Raw genomic sequence first — 12,858 nt, 5'->3', positions numbered from 1 at the left:
AGATAATAAAGAAGTTCTTAGAGCCTTCTACCGTGCCATATATTTCCCTACAGATAAATCTAATACTGTACAAACCTACTTAAACTGGAGACAGAAACACCTTGCAGTAAGACCCTACATAGACAGTAATAAACTTGCCAACGTCAGAAGAAACATTATAAAAAAAAAATTACTAACTGAAATAGAGATTGACCAAATTAAGCAAGCAGTAAAGGATAAAAAGAATGAAACTGCAGCTAAAGAAGATACTACAGAGGAAATAATTATAAACCAGCCCAAGGCTGATGAAAATACAGTAATAATTGAAAGAGTTAAGGTAACTGATAGGCAAAATAAAATACTCTCTGAACCAACCATAAACACTAAGGCAGGTGAAAATCAAATAGATGAAGGAAGTCATACAGAAATCGACGCAACAGAACTACATGATCTAAAAAATCAAATCATGATTGAATGGCTGAAAATTAAAGAAACTAGTATGAATGAACGCGACACTCTCCCCAAAATTCGCAATTCTAACCAAAACCTGAAAATAATTGGTAAAATCCGCCTTGCACTTAAGGATATAATTTCAGCTAATGATGTTGATATTACAGATCTCAACCACCTGTACTATGCATCCGCAAGAATCTCAACGATTCTATGTGGTGAAAAGATTAGAAAAAGACAACACTCCCACAAAAAGCCTTCTTGGCAAGAACGCATTCAACACCAAATTAAGCTGCTTAGATCTGACATAGAATGTTTGAAAAACCTTAAATTTGACAAGAGTATCAAACCTACAAAGACCCAAAAACTAAAGAAAAAATATAACATGAAAACCATAGTTGACATTGATGCCACCATAGAAACCATCAAGCAAAAGGTATGTGCTAAAGCTGCCCGCATAGCAAGGTATGAAAAGCGTGTTAAATTCTTCCGAGATAATAACATGTTCAAAAATAACCCCAAAAATTTCTACAGGAAGATAGGGAAAACACCAGTAACAATAAAGTCTGTCCCATCAAAAGAAGAAGTGCAAGAATTTTGGAATAAAATCTGGGCAGAAGATAAAACACACAATGAAAAGGCCCCTTGGATTGATAGAATAGCTACAGACCTAGACTCCTTAGAGGAGCAAAAGTGGGAGGGGGTCAGGGTAGAAGATATAAGATCTGCTCTCAGGAGGTCAAGCAAATGGAAGTCTCCAGGAAAGGATAAAATTCCTAACTTCTGGTTGAATGCCTTCCCAGAAAGCCATGAACTGCTAACAAAACTTTACAACGATGTTTTGCAAAATCCTAGTTTGATGCCCTCTTGGCTAGTTAATGGTTTAACATTCCTGCTTCCAAAAAATGAGGAAACAAACGAACCAAAAAATTATCGCCCCATAACCTGCTTAACAACAATGTATAAGACGCTAACATCTGTCCTAACCGAGTACACCTATAGTTTTTTAATAGAAAGTAGCATATTCCCTAATGAGCAAAAGGGATGTAAACGTGGATCTTATGGTTGTAAAGATCAGCTACTCATCAATAAGATGATCTTAGAAGATTGTCACAAGCGACACAAAAACTTGTCAATAGCCTGGATAGACTATAAAAAGGCCTTTGATAGCCTACCACATAGCTGGATTAGGAAATGTCTGGAAATGTATAAAATAGCTCCTACTCTGCGAAACTTTTTATCTGTAAGTATGAGATCATGGAGAACCACACTGATGTTGAACAATGACAATGAATCTCTAAATGCTGGAGATGTAAGAATTTCATGTGGCATTTTCCAGGGTGACTCACTATCACCACTCCTCTTCTGTCTAGCCCTAATACCGCTCTCAAAATTGCTCAATGATGCACAGTATGGTTATAAAATATTTGATAAAAATATAAATCATCTCATTTACATGGATGATTTAAAGCTCTTTGCAAAAAATGACCAACAACTCAAAGGCCTACTAGCGATTGTTAAACAATTCAGTGATGACATCAGGATGCAATTTGGCCTTGATAAATGTGCAAAAGCTATCTTTATCAAAGGAAAAATGACAAATACATCTAATGTGAACCTTGACCAGCAAAATGTCATAAAAGAGTTAGAACCAGCGGAGAGCTACAAATACCTAGGGGTAATTGAAGGGGACAATATCAAGCACTCAGTGATGAGGGAAAGGATCAGAAGAGAATGTTATCGCAGGGTGAGAGCAATACTGAAGACAGAGCTGAACGCGAGAAACAGGATCGAAGCGATCAATGCTCTAGCCATACCAGTCGTGACTTACAGTTTCAACATCGTTAACTGGTCAATTACTGAAATATGTAATGTTGACAGAAAAATACGAAAACTGTTGACAATGCATAGAATGCACCACCCTAAGGCAGATATAGAACGTCTTTATCTGCCAAGAAAAGAGGGAGGTCGAGGACTACTACAGCTGGCATTATCAATGAAGGTAGCCACAATTGGCCTAGACACCTATATGAAAAACTCTGAGGACTGGATGCTAAAACTTGTCTTAAAATATGAAAGCAAGAAAGCATCTTACTCAGTAACAAAACAGGCAAAGGAATATCTAAGTGAATTCCAATTGCAACAAATTCAAGAATTAGACGAACTAGAAACACCTGCAGAAAAAGCTAAGCGCTTGAAAACCCGTGCTAAAATTGCTGCCTTAGCTATTATGACTGAAAAATGGCATGGAAAACCTCTCAATGGCAAATACCCAAAGAGAGCGAATAATGCAGATATTGACAAAGCCCTTACCCACCAATGGTTAATGGCCTCTGGATTGAAATCAGAAACAGAGGGGTTTATCATAGCAGCCCAAGATCAATGCCTACCTACAAAGAACTACCAGGCCAACATATTAAAGAACGGCAGCTCCCCATTATGTCGTATATGCCAACAACAAAATGAGACCATCGATCATGTTGTCTCCATGTGCAGTCTGCTTGCGCCTACAGAGTATCTCAACAGGCATGATAGAGCTGCACAATATATTCACTGGGTAATATGCAAAAACCTGGACTTGCCCCATGATAAAAACTGGTGGGAACACAAACCACCCCCAGTACTTGAAAATGATCACATTGCACTCCTCTGGAACTTCACCATTCAAACTGACAGAAAGATAGACGCAAATAGGCCAGACATCATACTGAAAGACTTCAGACAAAAATCATGCCTCCTCATTGATATGACTGTCCCAATTGATATAAACGTATCTGTCAAGACCTACCAAAAACTGAGCAAATATAAAGATCTTGAAATAGAAATTAGCAAAATGTGGAATCTGAAGACGAAAACAATACCTATTGTCATAGGTGCCCTGGGAATGACAGCGAAACGGGCTGATTACTACCTAGCTCAGATACCAGGAAACCCCAAAATGGCTGAAGTCCAAAAGATAGTGCTCATGGGAACTGCCCATATCCTACGTAAAATACTGTCTATGTGATCTCAAATTTTAAAGCAAACATAATTTTCTTATGGTTTCTTAAACATTCACTTGAACAAAACTGTACAAATCCAAATATATGGTACCCTAGGCATAACACCTACATGAACTTCTAACTTGTTGTCTCTTGAGGTCTCTGGGTGAGACTTGGATCCAACTTGTACAAATGCAAAACAAAAGTCAAACATAAAATAATAATAATAATAATAATAATAATAATAATAATAATAATAATAATAATAATAATAATAATGATAATGACAACATCCAAAAATACCTTAGGAATGAGAACCCAGGTTCGAAATTTCCCCAAGACACCTGATGAAGGCTGGAGAGTATATCAGCCGAAACGTTGTGTTAACAACAAACAAGATGAGGACAAATATCCGTCAAATGTAAATAATCTATATTTGCGTATTTTTGAAGTAGTATTAAATATCTATTCTAACAGTGTTATACGCAGCGTCTACATAGTTCGTCTAAATGAGTATTAATATACTAAAGAGAGTTGTTCGTTAAACCGTATGTATATAGCTGTTAAGTTCTGATTATGAAAATTTTATGACGTATTCCACTCGATTCACAGCCATTAGCATAATCACATTACATTTCATCTATTCAATTAAACAAACGAACTCTGTTGTTTGAAATATATGAAAATCCACAGGAGGCTAACATACATAACTAAGTTATGTCTTATGAAGACTGTCAGAATCTAATAGATTTGCATATTATGGTGATATGCTAAATGCGCGGTTTTCAATATATCAGGCTGTTAAAGAACAAACAATTTTACATTTGAAGCTCCTTGTTGCATCGCATTTACTAAAATAAGTGAGAAGCAGATTTTTAAAAGATTAAATTAAGCATTATAATAACCTGTTTCTAAAATCAGTGCCCATATATATATGCACTATATACGATGCGTTACATGAAATTTACATGCACATGCACACACACAAAAACAAACCCACACACGCACTTACAAATATATATTCATTATCATATATGTACATATGCATTTATATATATCAAACAAATACATAACAGTTAAATTTCAAGTTCAATGCATTGATGTGTGTATGTGTGTGTGTGTGTGTGTGGAGGGTGTTATGTATGTATGTATGTATGTATGTATATATGTATGTATATTTTAGACCTAGCAATTTTGCTTGTTTCAAAATCAGCGACAGTATGTTCGCTTGAAATATATATATTTTGAGCAGAAGCGAGCTACTTCCATTTCTAGCAGACTCGGATTATTGCATCGTAATTTGCTGTTACCAAAGTTATGTGAGTTCGTTCCGTGTGTTTTTGTCTGGTATTATGATATTTTTGTGTATTATGTTTTGAATTGAACTGTTGTCCTTCGTGGAACAGTAATGTGCGCCCTACGAGGAAGAAAATTCTGTTTTAAAATTATTGTGGAAAAAAAAATTGCTATTGCTGAAAGGCTTTTCTTTACCCGTTGCTGGCTAGTAAATTTATTTTGTCATTTTTTGTCATTTTTTGCAATTTAAAAAAAAAGCATAAAAGGAAGAAACGAAAAGCCGGAAAATACAACAGAAACGAAAGAAAGAACAATATACTGGTAAGGGGAAGTAGGTAGAGAGAAGAGAATAGATGAGAATGTTAGAAGAAAATGGTATTGATCAAAAGGATAAGGGGAGGAAAAAGAAAAGAGGAGAAAGAAAGATAAAGGAGCGCTAGACGCTGGTCACGATATTTCGAGTAAGTGAGAACAGAAGAGCTATCAATAGATAAAAGGAATAAGGAATGGATATGAAGAAGAGATAAGAATGTAAGGAAGGAGTATATGTGAGCAGTTGGAGGTTGGGGATATGTTTGAAAACGCACTAAGGTGGAGAGTTGTATGTATATATGTGTGTGTACGTCAGTGTGTGTGTCTGTGTGTATACACGCTTGTCCACGAGCGTATGCACACGTGTGTGCGCGCGTTTATATGTATACTAATGTGGCTAAGTATGTAGAAGGGGTGTGGATTTGCGGGTAGATAAGTCTACACAAGCGTTGGCGATTGGTGGTTGGTGGCCCTACACATGGACGTTGATTGGTGAGTGTGACTGAGTGCAAGCGTGCAGCTGGTACTAAGGCAGCATGTCCGTTTTGTTGGCGGTCAGTTTAAAGTTCTGCAGAAGCCCATACCTGTGGTGGTGAAAGCAATAGTACAGATCATATTTCCTATTAATGGATACTGGAGTTTTGTAGAGGATGTGCTCTCATTTGTAGAAGCTCAGCTGGGAATTCAGGGTGCCGGGAGAATATGAGTGTCTCGTCTAGACATTTACAAAGGGATGAAGAGAGGTAAGGATAGGATGGAAGTAGAGGTCAATTAATAAATTTAGGACTATAGGATGGCAAAAAAGTTGGAAAAGTACAGTAATACACCATTAGTGTTTTTGTATAAATGGCCCATATCAAATTTCCACAAAACATGTGGAGAATATTTAACTTAAAAACAATGTTCATGCGTGTTGATCTGTCTACAAACAGTGTTTTGTGAATGCCCTTTTCTTGTCTTCCTCATTTCTCTATTCGACTTGCATCTTTCCGCCTTATCCTCCCTGGCCTATCTACTGACCATTCCTTCTGTGTTCTGATTTGTTATAACCAGAAATGACTCCGACGAAAGTAGCATTAATCATTTTAGGTCGTTCAATTTTCCTCAAATGATCGATTGAGTAAATTTAACTCTAATGTATCTACAATGATTGCAGGAAACGGCTGTAAGCTGAATTTTCTCTAATAAAAGAAAAGTATGGAACGGCCATTATTCATAAGTTAACTTGTGTGCGTGTGTGTATATATATAAATTTAATCTCAATAACGAGAAATATTTATATATATATATATATATATATATATATATATATATATATATATATATATATATATACATATATATATATACATATACATATATATATACATATATATATATATATATATATATACATATATGTATATACATATATATATATATATATATATATATATATATGTGTGTGTGTGTGTGTGTGTGTGTGTGTGTATGTATATATATATATATAAGGTTTTTAACTTTTAAATTTTCATATTCAAAAGAGACAGAGACTTCTTATGCTATATTGGTAACGGTTGCTACATCCTCTGGAAAATTATTATATATATATATATATATATATATATATATATATATATATATATATATATATATATATATATATATATATATGTATATATATATATGTATATATATATATATATATATATATATATATATATATATATATATATATATATATATATATATATATGTATGTATGTATGTATGTATGTATGTATGTATGCATATATATATATATATATATATATATATATATATATAGATAGATAGATAGATAGATAGATAGATAGATAGATAGATAGATATATAGATTTCCAGTTAAGAGAAATTAAATTTAATATGTATATTGCACACAACATAAATTGATGCTTTTGGTTTTTATTCAGTCATGTTGCCTACATATAATTCTTATATTTATTATAGTTTTCAGTCGTTTTTTTTTTCTTCGATTCGTTATCACTTCTAATTATACATGTATGCCATACATTTTATGTCAAACTCAAACTTGTATTAGAATTTATTTACGCGGTAAAACATAAAAGACATTTTGAGAATTGTAATTCTCGATTCCTGTTTTCTCGCAGTAAATGCAATTTTTAATTTTGTTAAGTTCATGATTCAGACGAAAACCTCACTTAGCAACATCAAGTTCTCGAGTTTTACTTCGTTGAAGAATAAATCATTTGAGAAACATTGCCATAAAACGTCATTCCAATCACGTAATATATATTTCGCTAGCAGAATATCTCATGTTTACATATGCTTTTGGGAAGTCAGCTATTTAGTTTCTGAAAGTTGTTTACTCAATCGAAATATCATGTGCAATACGTTACAGCATTTCACTGGAAATACGAAACTTTCCACACTTGTAAATTTGTGGCAGCTAGATCTAGTGAAGATGTGAAAAGTATGTATTACAATATATATTTTCATCCAGCGTGGTCCTGTATTTGTGTCAACCTTTAGGAAATATATATTTCTTTCAATAGCAATGATTTCGACTATTAATTTGGCAGAAAATTCCCTTTCTTTCAAAAAGAGCTTGGTAAAGGTTATTTACTCATTGCAAAACTGTAATTCACTTCTGTATAAAAGTATATTCTGATGGTTTAAGGACCTTTTATGATAATCTTCTTATCAGCAACTTACACTTGCGCAACGCAGCATCAATACAATAGTATTAGTCCCATAACTTATAAAACGACTTTGTCTTTACAATCCAAAGGCATTTAATTGGTCTCAAATCCCTAGGAATACTTGCCAAGTAGCCCTCAATTTAAATATGTCAGATTTCAGTCTTTCTTCATAAAAAGTGTGATCAATGTTGAATCTTATATGATCAGAATTTATGCGGTGCAATATCACAACTGTAAAGTAGTAATAGCAATATGAATCACTATAACATGTGTGTGAATACATTATGCTTCGTTGTAAGTGACGGAAGTATTATTAATTCAAAATAGCATTCTCTATATCTTACTTAGAGGTAATATACTGCACAAAGCAACAACAACGAGGCGTAATAGTATTCATTTTGACAGGAGTTTATGCTTATTACAATCATGTTCGTACATATATAAATAAGCAGTCATATTGTATACACAACAACGGGAAACAAAAACCTGTCAAAAGTTTCACGGAATATCTGCAGACGTAATTTGACCATTATGTTTGACAGAAGGTGAGTAACATATTAAGTAAATATGGCGTTTTTTTTATGCGTGAATGACACAGGAATAATCACTGGTTATTTTAGATTCAAAATTTTAAAAGCATTTAGAAGTTGTTATAATGATAACCATTCCCCAAAACCAACAAATATGAATTTCTGAAAAGTTGCTTGTCATAATATTATGATATATTATAATAAATATTATATAATTTTTAATAGATTTAATACATTTTAGTAGATTATATAGGAAATTCTGCAAAACACGCATCAAGGAATCCTGTACTGACAAGCATATAAACACAAATAAAATTATATTCATTTGGATATGATTTTCTGGTTCGTACCCACGTATATATAAGAATATACATCCACGAATAAAAGTTGTTCTTAGTAATGAGTGCATATATTTAAGCACTTAAATGTGAGCGAAATATAAATTAATGTAAAGGTGATTATGAAAATAATTGAATAAAATGTATGACTTAATTTGATTTCTTTAACTTAGAGTTCAAATTATATTGTAATTTATAGCTCTGCATTGATAAATGATATGCCCAAATTAATTAATCCTTAAAATGTCAAGGCGAAGTATATTCTAATATATTTAAGAAATAAGTGTAAAATAATTTAAAATTGATTTTAGGAGCTTTAAATTCGTACTTCATACAGAACTAACTAGAAACAAGTTACATTCGTGTGCGTATGTGTGCGTGCGCATGTGTGCGTGCGCATGTCACTGCGCATTTGTATAAGTATGTGAATGAGCTGTGTCTATGTATGCATGTATGCGTCTGCGTACATGTCAGTTTGTGTGTCTGTGCGTGTATATATGTATACATACATATATCTATCTCGTATATTAGTCATAATTTTTATGATATAGAATATGAAAACTCGTTAATCCTCAAAATAAATTTCCTTTTACTTTACAATTTTATACACTAAATTTGTATGGTTATTACATTCCTCTCGTGTTCTACGGCACAGAATAGGAGCAATTTCACATGAAACCCGGCATAATTTTCTGTGTAGATTCCGTCAGAGTCTGTGCCCCAGCAGGCCACGAATCGAACTGAATGCAGGTAGTTTTTTTGTTGGTTAGGACTCGAGCGGATGTGAGGGGAGTTTGTTTTGAATCTGAAATCTGTTCTCTTCGTAAGTTTGCGTGGTTGATCCGGGTTTCACACCAGTTGCTGGTACAAGTCAGGATTCTAATCAGATAATGGTCAGTGTTACTCTTTTTGATGAGTATTGCAGTAGTTAGGTACTCAATAACCTTACTTTCAAGTGTAGTCCTTGTAATGCAATGTTATAAGATATTCATATATGTTCGTTGCTGTGGTATTAATGCTGGGTAGTAGAAAGTAGACAAGATATATATATTAGGTTGGTTACGTAACGACCATATATTCTTTTCTACTCTAAGCACAAGGCCCGAAGTTTGGGAGGGGACAAGTCGATTAGATCGACCACAGTACGTAACTGGTACTTAATTTTTCCACCCCGAAAGGATAAAAGGCATAGTCGACCTCGGCGGAATTTGAACTCAGAACATGGAGACAGACGAAATACCGATAAGCAATTCGCCCAGTGTGTTAACGTTTGTGCTAACGTTTGTGAAGTATAGGATATGTGCTTATATCCTTCCTTTCCCACCTATTTGTTGTGTCGTATGTTTTGATATGTTTATGTAAGCATCTTACAGCTTGTTGCAGCCTACTATTAAGTATTTTGTCTCTCGATATGATACATTTCTCCAAACAATAGCTTATGTCTGCACGATTCGGTTCAGGTGTATTAATTATCTCCCGCTCCGTGTTATAGCAATGTTTTTTTTTTGTTTTTTGGGGTTTTTTTTAATCTTTAAGGGTGTAAAATTTTGTTTGTTTAGGATGGTACAGTTCAGCTTTTATCTATCCCTAAAGGAATTTGAATGATTACCTAGTCCTCTTTTGAGATTTAGCGAGCTGGATCCAATATAGAAGTACGTCCATCCCTCAGAAGTGATTTTGCATGTAGGTTCTTCGTGAAGCATCTGGAGTATAAAGTACGTACGTTATTCCTAACACTATTACAAAGACCTAATTGGCTTTTCCTGTTATTTATTGTGTTATAGTTCCTCGTGTATATCTCTGCTACACTTTTTTCAATTGACCCCATATTTCCAAACCTTCTTATCCATAGGTGTTACCGCGCTGCTATTTTTAATGATTCCCGCTCCCTGACCTGTGAAAGTATAGGGTTGTGTTGAAGTAGTCTCCTCTTGATTGCTGGCCCCTGCTTTATTACCCCCCGCCCCCACAACACCGCGTGTTATGTTGGTGTTAATATTGGAGTCCCTTCTGTTATTAACTACCCCTGCCCTGTCAGCCGGTTTAATATTATCGATATTCCCCCTGTTGAATTCATTTTACTTTGTCTAATCTATTTTCATCGGACCTGCCGAAGTAAGATATTTTCCTAGAGTTAGACTGCGGCGATGCTTAGGCACCACCTTGAAGAATTGTAGTCGAACTTATTGACCTCAGCGCTTTCTCTTTTTTTTTCCTTTTTATAAAGCCATGTACTATTGGTCTCTTTCGTCGTAAAAACACCAGCCCCAGCTGTCAAGCCATTCGTGTGGGTCAACTATAGATACTACGATACACACACAGACATCACAAACACACACATACACATACACACACACACACACACACACACACACACACATACAGCCACGTGGAATATGAAGCATTTATGTGAAAAACATGTGTGTTTGTGCGTGCGCAATTAAACTTCACAATAGGCTTGAAATGTTTTCTTATACAGTAACCGATTTGGTATCTAATACATTTAGATTTAAATATAACAGTAATTTGACTATTTATTAAATACTCTCATTTTACAAATTTAAGTGAATGTAAAAGTACAGTTTTTGATTGTAAATCGTTTTTAGTTGCAACTAAAAATGATTACATTTTTTTTTATTAAATGTTAAACGTATTGTGAATTGTGAAAGTATCCTTCCAAAACTCTGAAAATTAGATAGAAATATGCGAAGGCAATACGTCATAAAAGGTGAAACAGCTGCATAAGGAATAATGTTTGGTGGAGAAACTCCAATGAACAAATGTCCAAATGATATACAAAGAATTTTGTGGATAAAGTATTGCTCCAGGGAGCGCGTAAATCTATATTGATTTTATCTTTATTTGTCGCTTTTGTTGTTATATATTATGGACAGAGTTGAAGTATATGTAGGCTTGGTATCCTCCACCATAAGACCTTTGCCATTCCATGTTAAAGGTCTCTGAGAATGTTACAGCTTTATACATTATTGGCAACAGTAAATAACTACCTTCTCTGAAATGCTTTCTTATATCAAATAGAATTTACTAGACGTTATCCATTCTTGCGATTTCTTTACACAAGTTTGATTGGATGCACATTGGCAATATTTCATTGCTACCAAATGTCTTAGAATCTCTGTTTGCATTGCTACCTGTAACAGCGAAATCTTGAAATGGAAGTATTGTGATCATTAATAATTCCTCGTGTAACTACTACCTGAATCAACAAGAATTGGTTTTGTATTAATTCTATGAATAAAATACTCTTTTCCTAGATAAGCCAGTGTATCTTTCCAAGAGAATATATAAAGAATTCAACGTAATTATTTCTATTGACAGAATAGATCTTCTTTGTGGAGTTGTTTATAACGACATATGCTAATTTGATTAATATGTACGCACGATCCGTGCGTGAGAAAGCGCAATGTAAATCTTACGTATGTGCGTACATTCGTCCACTGTATATACACTTGTGTGTGTATTCATTTGTATATACGTGTGTACATCGTAAGGAACATCATTAGATCACTTGTTCCTGGGAATTACTTTATTAAACATATATTAACACACACATGAATGCATACTTACTTAAATGCGTATATATATTATGAAGGAAGTGAAATGAGAATCTTGAAATTGAATGTTTTGGTGACATGGAACATATGCTGTGATTAAAACATTTTTAAACACTGAACATTATTAAATTTTCTTTCAAGTCACTGGATCTCCTAGAAATAACAGCCGTATTGCAAACGTTTTAAGCCACCATCATTAGAAGCATAGCCTATATCAAAATTTAGAGTCTGAGCGGAGGTGTGTCTAAAAGCGCAGGACAGTTGCTTCTTGGTACTTAGCCTTTTCATAATAGGTTCTCTCGCTCCTGATTGAGTTGGTAATAAATTAGAAAAATACCACTAAATTATCTGTAATAGGTGGTGGTTTACTCCTGAGTCATCGCGAGATATAATTGTTTTTTCTAAAATATCCGAAATATGCCAATCCGTTTTCCTTTCAAATGCAATGTAACAACTGAAGAGGTTAAATAATGTTTTATTCCACGAAACAATGCATTTGAATACAAGAATGTGACGATTAGGACTAACACGTTCTCTTTTTTTTTTTTTTTTTTTTGCAGTTACACTGCTAGAGCACAACTGACCAGGTGCTTGAGAACTACATCGATAAGAAGATACCACATATGCGAGATTGTAAGATTCCCCGCCCGTTATTACCGTTACGAAAACAAGCTCTCTTCATTTGGACTGCTTCAAATCGATCCATCTGCTCGAAT

This window comes from Octopus bimaculoides, chromosome 1 (genome assembly GCF_046866305.1).
Source record: "Octopus bimaculoides isolate indiv1 chromosome 1, ASM4686630v1, whole genome shotgun sequence".
NCBI classification, from domain to species: domain Eukaryota; kingdom Metazoa; phylum Mollusca; class Cephalopoda; order Octopoda; family Octopodidae; genus Octopus; species Octopus bimaculoides.
This window is presented reverse-complemented; position numbering follows the sequence as displayed.